At 46.1% G+C, this 17,185-nt stretch overlaps 1 protein-coding gene across 1 annotated transcript in view; it reads left to right on the top strand.

Annotated features, from left to right (window-relative positions):
* Positions 1–7,463: 7,463 nt before the first annotated feature.
* Positions 7,464–17,185, top strand: part of LOC140721733 (NACHT, LRR and PYD domains-containing protein 3-like) — a 943,069-nt gene continuing 933,347 nt past the window's right edge. Inside the window, exons 1-2 of the mRNA XM_073036528.1 lie at positions 7,464–7,577; positions 8,313–8,379. The gene's annotated coding sequence lies outside the window, so the exon portion shown is untranslated. The remainder of the gene's footprint in view (positions 7,578–8,312; positions 8,380–17,185) is intronic.

Genomic DNA, 17,185 nt, shown 5'->3' with positions numbered 1-17,185 from the left:
TTCAGGATGTATATTGTAGACATTTCTCTGACATTAAATGTACCATTGAAACCTTTGTCTGCCAGGGCTCCTGCAGTCTCTACGCTAGCCTGCCGCAAGGACACCATGTCAGGCACTGGGTATTCGTCCATCCTCATTAATGTCAACACAGCAAGCACCTGTCGTGCAATCTGTATGCAGTCCAGGGCCCGACTCCCAGGTAAATACAGGCACACAGAAGTCATTAAAGATCTCCCCATCTCTTTCTGCTCCATGGGTAGATGAGAACGCTGACCCTCAGGAGGAACTTTGTGACAGTTATTGGGGCGGTACGGAAACCACAGGTTTTCTCAATGAATTATCCTGCCAGCAAATTGTCTGTTATCCATGGAAGTATGCACAATCCAGATGTTGTTTAGAAAGTTCATGAGTGATTCTGGAATGAAAGGTTTGGTGTAGGAGGGGCTTTTAGCGTCTCTGGGCCTGTGCTCAATGGAAGGGCGGTGACTCTGGGGTTAGCAACCTCAATGCAAACCTGCGGGTCTGGGTAGATTGGATGGGGACAAGATGCGTCCAACAGCAGGACAGTCTAGGATCTGAGGTTACCATCTGAACCCATTCAATTGTGTCTGGGGACATCCCCTTCCATCATTCTGTCGGTAGCAGGATCTGATTTGCACCTGCATCAATGCCGGCGGTTGATCGTAGTTATAAGTTACTTGCAGACACAAGAATATGACAGAATTTTTAACCACTTAATTGAAAAAATAGTTAAACGTCATGATTATAACGACAGTGTATTGCGTGATGCCTTTTGTAAATATCCCATAGTGGACATTTAGAGCCGACAGTCCACATCCAACAACCTGTTTTTATTTTGTAACAGCTTCTGCACTACTGGAAGTTCAGAGATGGAACGACCAGCAGATGTACTGGAGGCACCTCGGGACAGGGTTAAAACAGTCACTGGAATTTTAGCTTCCCCATTGCAAAATGGCCGAGAGCTCAGTATTCATCTCTATCATGATGAAACTCACAGCATGTGAGGTTGTTCCTTATTTCATATTTTCAGTTAGTTCTGCTGAGCCACTTCCTCCATCAGCAGGGTAACAGCCCAGCAGAGCTGGTGACCCATCGCCCGGTTCCCTGACCATTGAAAGCATCATCAGGTTCAAGTTCTGTTTGGGATGAGGGGGTGTCAACTTTAGAACCGGGAATAGAGAAGACACTGCAGCACCTTACCGAAAGGAAAGAGTCCTGGGAGTGTTGGTGCTTGGGCTATAATCCTGGAATGGGACTCCAGGGTTATGGAACTAGCAGTGTCAGGGTTTGGCTTTGGCCGAGCTTTGTGCTTCTACAGATGAGGCTGGATGTTCCTCATTCTGCAGTAAAACAGGTTTCCGGTCGGGTGGTTGGGTAGAGGTTGTAGGACATGAGCTATAACGAGAGGTTGAGCAAACCCTGTGCTGTAGGGGAATTCATTTATATTGAGTGTTCTATGCAAGTCCATTCCCCAGGAAACGTGGATCATTTCAATGTAAAACTTGGGTTGTTTCTCTGGAGTGGTGCAGGCTGAGGTTTTCCCAATAAATTATCCTGCCACCGAATTGTCTGTTATACAGGGAAATGTGCACATTAGAGTTGTTGTTTACAAAGTTCACAAGAGTGATTCGGGAAAGAAGCGTTTGATGTAGGAGGGGAATTTGGTGTCTCTGGGCCTGTTCTCAATGTAATTGTGGTGACTCTGGGAACAGGAACCTCGATGAAATGCTGAGGTCTGGGTGGACTGGATGGGGACAAAATGTTATGGGGACCGTGGCGGGTCTCATCTGCAAGAACGACGAGTCTGCTTACAGAGAGGAGGTGCAGCGGCTGACGGACTGGTGCAGAGCCAACAACCTGTCTCTGAATGTGAACAAAACAAAAGAGATGGTTGTTGACTTCAGGAGAGCACGGAGCGACCACTCTCCGCTGAACACTGACGGCTCCTCGGTAGAGATCGGTAAGAGCACCAAATTTCTTGGTGTTCACCTAGCGGAGAATCTCACCTGGTCCCTCAACACCAGCTCCATAGCAAAGAAAGCCCAGCAGCGTCTCTACGTTCTGAGAAGGCTGAAAATATTCCATCGCCAACCCCCCATCCTCACCACATTCTACAGAGGATGTATCGAGACTATCCTGAGAAGCTGCATCACTGCCCGGTTCGGAAATTGCATCGTCTCGGATCGTAAGACCCTGCAGCGGATAGTGAGGTCAGCTGAAGGGGTCTCTCTTCCCACCATTACAGACATTTAAACCACAACGCTGCATCCGCAAATCTAACATCATTATGAAGGACCCCACGCACCCCTCATACAAACTCTTCTCCCTCCTGCCATCCGGCAAAAGGCTCCGAAGCATTCGGGCTCTCACGACCAGACTGTGTAATAATTTCTTCCCAGAAGCTATCAAACACCTCAATACCCAGAGTCTAGTCTGACGCCACCTACACACACACACACACACACACACACACACACACACACACACACACACACACACACACACACACACACTCACACACACACACACACACACACACACACACACACTCACACACACACTCACACACACACACACTCACACACACACACACACACACACACTCACAAACACACATAGACACACACACACACACTCACACACACACACACTCACAAACACACACACACACACACACACACACACTCACACACACACACACACACTCACACACACTCACACACATACACACACACACACACTCACACACACACACACACACACACTCACACACACACACTCACACATATACACACACACACACTCACACACACAGACACACACACACACACACACACTCACACACACACACACACACTCACACACACTCACACACATACACACACACTCACACACACACACACACTCACACACACTCACACACATACACACACACACACTCACACACACACACACACACTCACACACACACACACACACACTCACACACATACACACACACACACTCACACACACACACACACACTCACACACACACACACACACACTCACACACACACCAATCCACTGCCTTTGCAATTGCTGATTGCTTTTCCAATTCCTGCTAAAGCATGGCTTACATTTACATTTACATCATTTATCATTATATTGTAACTTGTCCTCTACTGTTCCTGCTGTCTTGTTTATTAATTATTGGACTGCCTTGCTCTGTTTTGTGCACGTTGTGAAGTCCAGTGTAGTTTTGTGTTGTTTCATGTAGCACCAGGGTCCTGGAGGAGCGTTGTTTCATGTTTACTGTGCACTGTACCAGCAGTTATGGTCGAAATGACAATAAAAACGACTTGATCCTGATGTTTTCAACAGCAGGAGAATCTAGGATCTGAAGTTACCATCTCAACCCATTAAATTTTATCTGGGGACCTCCCCTTCCATCATTCTGTCCGGTCGCAGGATCTGAATATCACATATCAATGCCGGGGGTTGATCGTAGTTATACGTTACTTGCAGACACAAGAATATGACGGAATTTTTAACCACTTAATTGAACAAAGAATGAAATTTCATGGTTATCACCACAATGTTTTGTGTGATGCCTTTTGTAAATATCCTAAAGTGGACATGAAATAGAACAGACAGGCCGCATTCAAGAACCTGTTTTTATTTTGGAACAGATTCTGCACTACTGTAAGTTCAGAGATGGAACGACCAGCAGATGTACTGGAGGCACCTCGGGACAGGATTAACACAGTCACTGGAATTTTAGCTTCTCCATTACAAAATGGCTGAGAGCTCAGTATTCATCTTTGTCATAATGAAACCCAGAGCATGTGAGGTTGAGTTCCTTATTTCATATTTTCAGTTAGTTCTGCTGAGCCGCTTCTCCATCACACCCACCAGAGCTGCAAAGAGCGTTCAACATTTTTATCGCTCACGACGAATGGTCTCGGCTCGAAACGTTGACTGGTCGTTTCCATGGATGTTGCCCGACCTGCTGAGTTCCTCCAGCTAGTTGTACATGTTGATCGGTTTCACGTTCTGTTTGGGATGAGGTGGGGGGCGTTAATTTTAGAACTGGGAATAGCTGAGACACTGCAGAATATTACCGACAGGAAAGAGTCTTCCGAGTGTTGGTGCTTGGGCTAAAATCTTGGGATGGGGACTCCAGGATTATGGAACTGGCAGCGTTAGGGTTTGGCTTTGGCCCTGGTTTGTGATTCTACAGACGAGGCTGGATGTTTCTCCTTCTGCAGTAAAGCAGGTTTCCGGTCGGGTTGTTGGGTAGAGGTTGTAGGACATGAGCTATAACGAGAGGTTGAGCAAACCCTGTGCTGTAGGGGAATTCATTTATATTGAGTGTTCCACGCAAGTCCATTCCCCAGGAACCTTGGATCATTTCACTGTAAAACTTGAGTTGTTTCTCTAGACTGGTGCAGGCTGGGGTGAGACTTGATGGACGTTTGTAAGATTATGACAGACAAAGGGAGAGTAGATAGACAATATATTTCTCCCAGAGTTGAAATGTCTAATGCCGGACGTCATGCTTTTAAAATGAGGTCGGATTGTTGCATCGGAGGTGTGAGAGACAAGTTTTTTTTCCCGCCACAGGAAGTGTTGTGGCTGGAAGGTCCTGCCTAGGATGGTGCCAGAGGCCGATATAACGGGAACTTGTCAGAGCTATTTAGATGGGCACGTGAATGTGAGGGGAATGGAAGGATTGTGGGAATTGTGTAGGCGGGATGAATTACTTTAGTTGGACAGTTGATTACAAATATAATTGGTTTGGCACAACATTGTGGGCCGAATGGCCTGTTCCTGTGCTGTACTGTTCTCTGGTCTGTGTCTGCTATTGAGAAGTTCGGGGAAGCGGAGGCAAAAGGAGTGAGTGGGGAACAACAGGTCAGCTGGAGCCCAGTGTGGGAAATGGGAGATCACCCACTTCTGTCAGAGAAACGGAAACACTGAGTGTGTTTAAATGGTGAGGGACTGAGGTGCAGTAGGTAGGGAGAGAAATCAAAGGTACAGTGAACTTATTGTCAGAGCTATTTGGTATAAGTTGGTCCATCTCTCACATCTTCGCGCCCTTTCATGATCTCTCTCTCTCTCTCTCTGTCTCCATCTCTGGAGACAGATTGTGAATCTACTTCTATTATCAACCTCCTGATTCCCATGATAATCTCGACCATACCTCTTCCCAACCTATCATCTTTAAGATACTCTTCACTCTTCTCAGTTTTCTTGCATCCGCCGCACTTGATCCCACTATGGATGTTGTCTTCACCCGCATCACCTCCATTTCTAGTACGTCCGTGCTCACCCCTTCCCACCGCCCTCCTAGTGATGGAGTTCCTCTTGTCCTTGTCTACCACGCCTTCAGCCCCTGCAACTTCCACCATCTCCAAAGAGATCTTACAACTAAACACCACCCCACTCTGTTCTTTCAACAGGGATCACTCCCTCCACAATTTCCTTGTTCGTTCATCCCTCCTCACTAATCTCCCTCCAGCCACTTAGCCCTGCAAGCGGACTAAGTGCTACACCTACCCGTACACCCCCTCCCTCACCTCCTTTCAGACACAAAACAGTCCTTCCAGGTGAGCCAACACTTCACCTACGTACCTACTGGGGTCGTCTATTGCGTCCGGTGCTCCCGATGCGGCTTCCTTTACATTGGTAAGACCCGCCGTAAACTGGGAGAGGGTTTTGTCGTGCATCTCTGTATCATCTGCCACAAGGGGGACTCCGCAGTGGTCAGACATTTTAATTCGGATTCCCATTCAGAGGTCTCGACCGATGGCCTTCTCTTGTGCCAGAATGAGACCACCCAGAGGGTGGAGGAGCAGGATATATTCCATCTGGGTACCCTCCAACCTGATTGTATGGATATTGAATTCTCCTTCCAGTAAACAAATCCCCCCACCCACTCCTCTATTCCCCACTCTGAACTTTCATTTCTGCTCACCAGCCTATCACTTCCCCCTGGATCCCTTATTTCCCTTTCTCGTATTGACAATGCTCCAATTCTATATTCTCCAGCCCTTGACCTGCCCAACACTTGACTTCACCTATCACCTCCCAGCTCGCCTCTGTCTCCTCCCCGATCTTTTTATTCAGATCTCTTCCCCTCCTCCTCGGGAATGAAAAAAGGCCGGTGGTCCAAAATGTCGACTGTTTACTCTTCTCCATAGATACTGCCTGTTGTGCTGAATTCCCCCTGCATTTTGTGTGCGTTGCTTTGCATTTCCAGCATCTGCGGGCTTTCTCGTGTTTGAAGTAATTATTTGGGCTTTGTTGAGATTGTACCTGGAATATGGTGTAAAATCCCGCTCCCCGTACTAACATGGGTTATACAGACCAAAGAACAAACTGCTGGAGGAACTCAGTGGGTCGGGCAAAGTGACAATTATTTGTGCTTTGTTGAGGGATTGTACCTGGAATATGGTGTAAAATCCCGATCCCCACACTAACACGGGTTATACAAACCAAAGAACAAACTGCTGGAGGAACTCAGTGGGTCGGGCAGCATCTGTGGAGGGAAATGGACCGTCAACATTTCGGGCCGAGACCCTCCCTCTGGACTGAGAGTGGACGGGAAATAGTCAGAGAAAAGAGGTGAGGGGTGGGGATGGGGCAAGAGCTGGGGAGTGAGAGGTGGATGCAGGTGAGGGGGAGATGGGAAGGTGGAAATAGTGACAGGGGTGTGAGGTGAGTGGTTGGGGCAACACGGGGCTACAGAAGATATTTAATTCCATGGAGGATTATCGAAGAGGTTAGAGAGTATTTGTTATAGAGATTAACCAGACTGATTCCTGGAGGACGATGAACTCTCAGTGATCGTCTTCACATAAAACAGAGGCCGGCAGATGTGTGGAGACCGAAGGGATCGAGGAAATGAGGATCGGGGAGAAACATGTGGCTGAGATGGGAGAACAGCCGCCATCTTGTTGATGGTTTGAGGGGCTGAATGGCCTCCTGCTGTTTCTCACTTGATGTTTCAGTGTTCCTGTCCAGTGAGGCTCAAGAGGAATGTGAATAGAAATTAGTGTTTATAAACATAGAAGTCGTTTCAATGAATCCTGCACATTTCCTCTTCGGGTGGGAATTGTGTGTCGGACCGGGATGGAAATCGAACCCGTAACTCTGAGAACCGGGAGGTGGAGAGATGGGGACGGGGAAGATACAAAGGGAAAAATTAACAATGTAGCTGGCGTAAATATGAAATAATGTGTAAAATGCGGCAGGTAGGTCGGGCAGTGTGAGATGGGCGAGGAGCGGAGTCAGCGGTTCGGACGGGAGACCCTCCACCCATCGCCTGATCCACTTCTCGTTCCTATTTCAAACGCAGATCAGCTGCATCTGCGCTTTTCGCTTCCGAGGCCCCGCCCCCGCTCACACAGTCTCCGGATGTGTGGTGGTTTTCTTTCCGTTCTCTGTTGAAGCGGATCGTCGGCGGGAAGCCGGTGGACCGATCACTGTCTGCGGGACAAATTGATCAAGTTCTCATCGGTCAGTATTGAGGCCGGTCACTAGGGGTGAACGCGACCGACAATTTCCCATCGGTGAGTACTGAAGCCGATCCCGGAGGAGGGGAACCTGATGTTGGGCAGAGAGTTCCGTCAACTTCCCCGAACTGGCGGCCTCGTCCCGCTTCCTGGATACAACCTGTCGTGGTCGGTCCGGGTTATGGGACCTTCACACCGAACCACCTGAGATGAGCCGCCGCTCAGCCCCTGGTGTTCTGGTCCCAGGAGCAGGATGAGGTGGTGATGCCGAGACTGAACCCATCCATTAAGATGTACCTGGTGAACTTTACCTCCATCACCCGTCCCGGTACCGGACCCAAACTTCAACTGGATCGACGCCTGGAGTCGATAATTGTTTTACATATCTCCAGCACATTGGAAGCGGCCGTTCGGCCTGTTGTGTTCTTGCAGACACGAGGGTTAAACAGAGTAATCGCACCCTCGGGTCACTGCTCCACGTGTATGAGTAGTTCCATCTTTCCCCGTTCAGACAGGACAGTGAGATCCAGATCTCTCACGTCCTCTCGGGGGACTGGGAAGTTTATTTCCATCTTCTTTCCATTACCACAAATTGCCGAAATGCTGACAGTGTTTTCCGATATCTGGCGAGAATTAATGCGAGAATTAATGCGAGAATTGAGTCTTGTTCATTTATCTGCGTTTCTCGGAAATGTGTACACTCCCTCCGGAATTTCCAAGGGAGCAACCAAAGCTGTCTAATATTTCCACACGATTGAAATGGGGAATCTTTATTTTGTTTTCCATGTACAGAGATTGCGTGAAAATCGTGTCTCCGGTATTCTCCACACAGATCGATACATTGCAGCAGTACATTGAGGTAAAACAAATCATTCTGGTTACAGAGAAAGTGTAGTGCAGGTAGATATGTGGTGCAAGGTCACATCGATTTAGACTGAGGTCAAGAGTCCACTCATCACGCTGTTCGCTTCTAACAGCAGAATGGACACCATCCTTGAGCCCGGTGGCATGTTTCTATTCTATTTTATCTTCGCCCCGATGGCAGGGTGAGAAGTGAGAATGTCCAGGGTTGTGGGGATCTTTGACTACACGGCCTGCTTTACTGAGGCAGTGGGAAGAATAGACAGAGTCCATGGAGGGGAGGTTGGTTTCTATGATGTGCTCAGCTGTGTCCACAGTTCTCCGCTATTTCATTCAGTTAAAGGAAGAGCAGTAGCCGTATGAAGATGTGAAGTATCGGGATGGGATACTTTCTGCGGTGCATTGATAAAGCGTGTCGAGTAGAAAAGGGCACATACTAAAATTCTTATTGTTTGTTCTGGCTTGTTTGTTCTAGTAGATCTGTTGTCTACTAGTGCGTACTATTATTTCAGGATCTGCGTATTGCTGGAGGACCATCAGAGATTGCCCTTCATCAGCATCGCCCATCTGGTTCAACCTCTGTCCAGCCTCTGTCCCACCAACTCAGTGATATATATATCAACCATCTTGATCAACCTCTGTCCAGCCTGTATCCCACCACCTCAATGATATATATCAACCATCTTGTTCAACCTCTGTCCAGCCTGCATCCCAACACCTCAATGATATATATCAACCATCTTGTTCAACCTTTGTCCAGTCTGTATCCCACCACCTCAATGATATATATCAACCATCTTGTTCAACCTCTGTCCAGCCTGCATCCCAACACCTCAATGATATATATCAACCATCTTGTTCAACCTTTGTCCAGTCTGTATCCCACCACCTCAATGATATATATCAACCATCTTGTTCAACCTCTGTCCAGACTGTATCCCACCACCTCAATGATATATATCAACCATCTTGTTCAATCTCTGTCCAGCCTGCATCCAAACACCTCAATGATATATATCAACCATCTTGTTCAACCTCTGTCCAGACTGTATCCCAACACCTCAATGATATATATCAACCATCTTGTTCAACCTCTGTCCAGCCTGCATCCAAACACCTCAATGAGATATATATCAACCATCTTGTTCAACCTCTGTCCAGTCTGTATCCAAACACCTCAATGATATATATCAACCATCTTGTTCAACCTCTGTCCAGTCTGTATCCCATCACCTCAATGATATATATCAACCATCTTGTTCAACCTCTGTCCAGCCTGCATCCAAACACCTCAATGATATATATCAACCATCTTGTTCAACCTCTGTCCAGTCTGTATCCCATCACCTCAATGATATATATCAACCATCTTGTTCAACCTCTGTCCAGCCTGCATCCCAACACCTCAATGATATATATCAACCATCTTGTTCAACCTTTGTCCAGTCTGTATCCCACCACCTCAATGATATATATCAACCATCTTGTTCAACCTCTGTCCAGACTGTATCCCACCACCTCAATGATATATATCAACCATCTTGTTCTATCTCTGTCCAGCCTGCATCCAAACACCTCAATGATATATATCAACCATCTTGTTCAACCTCTGTCCAGACTGTATCCCAACACCTCAATGATATATATCAACCATCTTGTTCAACCTCTGTCCAGCCTGCATCCAAACACCTCAATGAGATATATATCAACCATCTTGTTCAACCTCTGTCCAGTCTGTATCCAAACACCTCAATGATATATATCAACCATCTTGTTCAACCTCTGTCCAGTCTGTATCCCATCACCTCAATGATATATATCAACCATCTTGTTCAACCTCTGTCCAGCCTGCATCCAAACACTTCAATGATATATATCAACCATCTTGTTCAACCTCTGTCCAGTCTGTATCCCATCACCTCAATGATATATATCAACCATCTTGTTCAACCTTTGTCCAGTCTGTATCCCACCACCTCAATGATATATATCAACCATCTTGTTCAACCTCTGTCCAGACTGTATCCCACCACCTCAATGATATATATCAACCATCTTGTTCAACCTCTGTCCAGCCTGCATCCAAACACCTCAATGATATATATCAACCATCTTGTTTAACCTCTGTCCAGCCTGTATCCCATTACTGCAATGATAATTTTCAGCAATCTCTCTTTCAAACTTTGCCTTCATTGTGAAGTTTTGTTTTGAATCTTTTCCAGGATTTTTTTTTTTTTGTTAGTTAGGACTACCAGAGGTTTAATTTTAAACAACACGTGGCAGGGTAAAAGCAGCCATTTCAATTTTAGTTTCAGCGTTACAAAATGGCTGCAGTGTTAATCATAGCTTCTGATGTTGAGTTTGTTGTTTCCTTTTTCGGTTATTTTCAGTGAGCCACTTCCTCTGTTTCCAGGGTAACGGCCCGTCAGAGCTGCAGCAAGTGTTGCACTTTGTATCGCTCTGTGGTCACCGCCTCTCAGTGTAGAATGAAGAGGGAGAAAATACTACAGTAGCAGGAAATTTAAAGTGAGGAGGAGAAAATACTGGAGACGCTCAGCAGATCGGCAGCATCTCGGACGGTCTCAGTTCTGGAACTTGGTCTTCCACCATTTGTCCTTTCAGAGATGTAGTCTGATGTACTGAGTTCCCAGCATTTTCTACTTTATAATTTTACATTTTGTTCCTGCTACACTGCTGGAAACATGGCAGCCAGCTGCGCTGGGCAAGATCCCACACAGTAGGGAGATTGTGATCAAATGTGCTCGGTTTAGCTGCTGGGGTCAGGCTGAAGTGTATCCGCATCCTCTATACAGACCGGAGAACCAGCCTGAGCACCGGCCCCGGCAGAGGGTCATTAGGTTCCAATTCCACCTTAGTTTGTGAATAGAAAATGACAGGAATTTCACGGCAAATCGCCGGTACCAAAGCGTCTTTGTATGGGTGACTCTGAGGATATGGAACTGTATCAGTATACGGGCTGCAGTCCAGGTTGGTAATTCGACAGCTGGGATCGGAATTTTCTCAGTCTGCAGTGAAGCTGAAATCCCGGGCGTTTGGGCATTGGTTACAGGGAAATCACCGTCTACACTGCCCAATAGGACATCATATCAGTCAAGTATTTTGGAGATGATTTAAGTATGAACTAGGGAGTTGGGTGAAGTTGGGCAGTGATGTTGTTCATCTGAACTTTGGTAAAGTCTGTAACAAGATCCCGCATGGCAGCTGATCGGGAAGGTTCGGTCACGTGGGATTCACGGGGAGCTGGCGAGGTGGATTCACACCGGGATCGAGAACAAGAAGCAGAGGGAGATGATTGAAGATTAAACTCTTCAAAATGAATATCTATGCCCAGATCTTCTGGGGCTTGTATCATTTCCAGTGAAATTCCATCAGGTCCAGTGGCTTTACTTGTTTCATAATTTTCATTGCTTTAGTTATTTCTTCTTTGGTAATAAGTGGGCCAGAATGAGGGTGTTTAATACATGGGGGTTCCCGTCTGTTATCTCAAAAAGCTGCTCTACATACTGAATCCACCTCTCACATACTTTATCCGTTAGGATGAATCCGTCTGCTGATTCTAGGCATCTTGTAGAGGAGGTTTTCTTAATTCCAGTAATTTCCTTAATTTTCTTATGCATTTCTTTGCTGTTGTTAATACGGCCTTCTACTTCATTGCATTTTTTGATTCAGCCATTCTCCCTTTGCAATACTGCACAATTCTCTGGTCTGTGACATTGATTGTATGTCCATAAAGTGACGTTAGGCACAGGAGTGTCTGGACATATGAGACGGAGATTGTTTCTATGTCCATAAAGTGACGTTAGGCACGGGAAAGTCTGTACATATGAGACTGACATTGATTCCATGTCCATAAAGTGACGTTAGGCACAGGAGAGCCTGGACGTACGGAGACTGATATTGATTGTCGGTTCATAAAGTTATTTTAGGCACAGGGGTGGGGTGGCTAGAACTGTCAAGAAATGTTAAACCAGCAGTGGGTGGGGTGCGGAGGGTGGGTTAGTGAGTTGAGGTGTTAATCAGGCTTACTGCTTGGGGTAAATAACTGTTTTGAGCCTGATTGTCCCGGCGTGGATGTTACAGATCCACAATTCCTTTAAGGCAGCAGCAGAGACGTAAAGAGAGTTTTGGGCATATAGACCTTTATAACGCAGGCTATTAAGAAGACGGGTTGCGGTATTAATGCTAAAGTTGTAAAAGACACTGTGAATCCAAATATGCAGAATTGTGTGCAGTTCCGGTCGGCTACTGAGAGGAAACATGTCGATAAGCGTGAAAGAGTGCAGGGAAAATTACACGGACATTGTTGGTGTTTCAGAAAACAATTGTAGTGATAGGTTGAACGGTTTAGAACTTGACTACCTGGAATACAGGGGAATGAGGGGTTATCCTAGCAGGGTTCCAAATTTTCTATGCCATTTTCCCCTCCAATTAAAGCAAGGGTCCATGGACCCCAGGTTGGGAACCCCCGCTTGAGATATAGAAATCCATGATGGTATAAATAGAGTGAATGCAGGTAGGCATTTCCCCCTCCGTTTGGGTAAGATCATGGATTTAGGGCGAAAAGTGACACATTTATGGGGAATCTGAGGGGGAACTACTTCACTCAGAGGGTGGTGCGAATGCGAAACCAGCTCCCAGCGGAAGTGAGAGATGAAAGTTCGATTGTAGTATTTGAGAGATGTTTGGGTAGGTACATGGGTGAGGGAGGTATCGAGGGCTGTGGTCTGTGTGCAGGGGGATAGGACCAGATCGAACATGGCACGCACTGGATGGGCGAACAGTCCTGTGTCTGTGCTCTAACGGCTCTGTGAATCTAAATTGAAACTTCTACACATAATCCACATTTATTGCAGACGGGTCGTATCCGACAATGTGTTTTCATGTTGGACCAGATTCTGCACTGCTGAGAGCTCTGCAGAGCTGGAACTACCATGAGATTTACTGAATGCACCTCCAAGGGGTAAAAACAACCGCTGGAAATTTTAGTATCACCATTACAAAATGGCTGAATGTTCAGTTCATCTTTATCACAAAGAAACCGAGAACGTGTCACACTGAGTTTGTTATTTCCCCGCTCGGTTATCTTTGCGAGCCACTTCCTCCGTCACCAGGGCAACAGCTCACCAGAGTGTTGAACGTGTTTATCGCTCTCTGGTTGCTGACTCTCAGCGGAGAGAGAGAGTGGCCTCAGATACGAGGATGCTTTGAGCATTTCCTGTGCGGGAGGGAATGAAGAAGATTGTAGGGATTGTATTTATGCGATTCTGTTCTGGGTGTCAAACATCCTGCAGTCAGTCATCGTTTCTGCATCACAACAAGAACAGAAAAAAATCTCCTGTTCTGAGTTTCCAGTGGTATATTTTCAATTTTATATTTAAAACATTTTGTTCCTGTTACGCGACGGAAAAAGTGGCTGCTAATTGATCTGGGCTACACCGCACTCAACAATGAAATAATGAACAAATGATAGATAGATAGATAGATAGATAGATAGATAGATAGATAGATAGATAGATAGATAGATAGATAGATAGATAGATAGATACTTTATTCATCCCCATGGGGAAATTCAACATTTTTTCCAATGTCCCACACACTTATTGTAGCAAAACTAATTACATACAATACTTAACTCAGTAAAAATATGATATGCATCTAAAATCACCCTCTCAAAAAGCATTAATAAATAGCTTTTAAAAAGTTCTTAAGTAGTTTACTTAAATACATTGAAGGTATTTAACACTTTAACATATCTTAGGGGTTCTCCCAGCTCAGTCCCCGGCACTTTAACACAGATGTGCTCAATGTAACTGGGCAGACAAGTTGAAATGTATCAGCACCCCTTTTTGACCCAATGCCCATGTCTCCCGGCTGATCCCCGTCCAGACAAAGGATAATTAGGCCACAGTTCTGTCATGGCTTGGTGTGGGAGTGTAAATTTTTGAACTGGGATTAGCTGAGACACTGTCGCATATTACCGGCAGCAAAGAGCCCTGGGAGAGTTGGTGTTTGAGATACAATCTTGAGATGGGGGCTCCAGGGATATGGGTCTGTCAGTGTTTGGGCTTCGGTCTACGTTGGTGCTTTTACAGAAGCGGCTGGATGTTCCTCCTTCCGCAATGAAGCAGACGTCTCCGGGGGCTGGATATTGGTAGCGTGAATCTCTCAGTGTGAGATGTGGAAAAGATGTGCGAGGCTCTCGGTGCGGGCTGTGACCCTCTGAGGTTGGATCCTGGGATACCACACATGTTTTGACCCAGATTAAATGAGTCGGGGGTCAAGTTGTCCGGGTTTAAGAGATGTTGAGCGAGTATTTCTGTTCTGTGCTCAGATGTTTGGCTCTGAAGTTCCTTCGGAAGCAAAGCAGAGAATTAGTTCCCTTTCCATCCCTCACAGGGAGAGGCTGTGATTAAATACGCTGTTTTGTGTGTTTGCACCAGTAGAAATAGACCGGGGTTTCAGAATTCAATTCACATTTGGAAATCCCCCCTCACTGTCACCTGTCTATCTGCCAGTGGGAGTGAAACAGAAACTCAAGATGCTGAAGATAGATCAGAACATGCAACAGTACATCACAGGGACAGGCCCTTCAGCCACAATGGTGTGCCAAACCAGCTGAAAAGTAAATCAACCCCCCCTCAAAAAACAACGAATGACTCCTTCCTACAAAATGTCCATTTGCGCTCAATCTTCCTCACAACCATGTGCCGACCTAAACGTCACTTAAAAGCCTCCAGTGTATTTGCTTCCACCGCCATAACAGACAGCGCATTCCAGGCATCCACATCTCTGAGTGAAACAAGTTACCCTCACATTTCCATTGCATTTACTCCCTCACACCTTCATTGCATGGCCTCTGCTATTAGACATTTCCAAACAGAGAGAAGATACTCCCTGTCTACTCTGCCAATATTTTTCATTCTCTTATGAACCTCTATCTGATCTTCCCTCAGTCCTCACCGCTCCATGGAGAACAACCCAAGATTTTCCACTAAAAAGCTGGGAGATGTTTGAATCCATTCTGACGAAAGGTCAGGAAACCGAATCGCGAACATTTTTCCTCTCCCCACAGCTGTTCCTTACCTGCAGAGCGTTTCTAGTGATTCCAGTTTCTCTTTATTGCATTCACCCTGGAAAATGTTAAATCTCCTGCGAATGGACCAGTGTACCAGCGCTCGTTTTGTGAGAGTTGATAGAAGAGTAACGAAACCAAAGCTTTTCCAAATACATTATCCTGGTACTAATTGTCCCCTAAATCCCCCCTCACTGTCACCTGTCTATCTGCCAGTGGGAGTGAAACAGAAACTCAAGATGCTGAAGATAGATCAGAACATGCAACAGTACATCACAGGAACAGGCCCTTCGGCCACAATGGTGTGCCGAACCAGCTGAAAAGTAAATCAACCCCCCCCCAAACAAAACTAATGACTCCTACCTACACATTGTCCATATCCTCTCAATCTTCCTCAGACCCATGTGCCTATCTAAACGTCCCTTAAAAGCCTCCAATGTATTTGCTTCCACCACCATAACAGACAGCGCATTCCAAGCATCCACACCTCTCTGAGTAAAACAACTTCCCCTCACATTTCCTTTGCATCTACTCCCTCACACCTTCCTTGCAAGCCCTCTGTTATTAGACATTTCCAACCGGTGCAAAGACACTCCCTGTCTACTCTATTTCTGTCTTTCATAATCTTATAAACCTCTATCAGATCTTCCCTCAGTCCCTACCGCTCCATGGGGAACAACCCAAGATTTTCCACTAAAAGCTGGATGATGTTTGAATCCATTCTGAGGAAAGGTCAGGAAACCGAATCGCTTACATTTCCCCTCTCCCCACAGTTGTTCCTTACCTGCTCAGCGTTTCCAGTGATTCCAGTCTCTCTTTATTACATTCACCCTGGAACATTTTAAATCCTCTGCGAATGGACCAGTGTAGCAGCGCTCGTCTTGTGAGAGTTGATAGAAGAGTAAAGACACCACAGCTTTTCCCAGTACATTATCCTGGTACCAATTGTCCTGTTTTTCCAGGAAATGTATTCAGTACAGTTGTTGCTGAAAAGGTTCGCAAGAATAATCCGAGGAATGATAAGCATTATGCACGAGGAGCATTTGATGGCCCTGGGCCTGTGTTCAGTGGAGTTCAGAGGGTTGGGGGTTGGTGGTGGGGGGTGAAATTAGGGTGGGAGTGATTATTTACACCGACTGAATAGCAAGCAGTCTGGATGCAGTGGGAGTGGAGAGGGTGTCTTGATTAGACGGAGAGTCTGGGGTCTGAGAGTGCCGCCTCAGAATGAAGGAGCTTCACTTTAAAACTGAGATGAGAGACATCACTTCAGGTTGGTTGATCTGTGGAATTTGTTACCACAAAGGGTGGTGGAGACTGTCGTTGGGTATATTCATGTTCTGGATTGCTAAATAGGTTGCGTGCTATAGCAGGGAATCAAGAATACGGTGTTAGGAAAATATTCCTCCATGATTGATTATGGAGCAGACTAGAATGACCGAATCACCTAATTCTACTCCTATGTATTGTGACGTATCTTATACCATGACTGAACGATGACTTCTTTGTATCCTATCATAGACAAGAGAAAATCTTCAGATGCTGGAAATCCAAGCTGGAGGAACTCATCAGGCCAGGCAGCGTCTACAGAAGAGAGTAGAGTCGACGGACAGATGCTGCCTGGCCTGATGAGTTCCTCCAGCATTTTGTGTGTGTTCCTTTGTGTCCCATGTCAGGCTTTGGAAAGTATGAGGGGCAGTTCCAGATTTCGTCA

Source organism: Hemitrygon akajei, unplaced genomic scaffold (assembly GCF_048418815.1).
Source record: "Hemitrygon akajei unplaced genomic scaffold, sHemAka1.3 Scf000060, whole genome shotgun sequence".
Taxonomy (NCBI): Eukaryota; Metazoa; Chordata; class Chondrichthyes; order Myliobatiformes; family Dasyatidae; genus Hemitrygon; species Hemitrygon akajei.
Note: the sequence above shows the minus strand (reverse complement) of the source record. Positions and strands in the feature narration are given on the sequence as shown.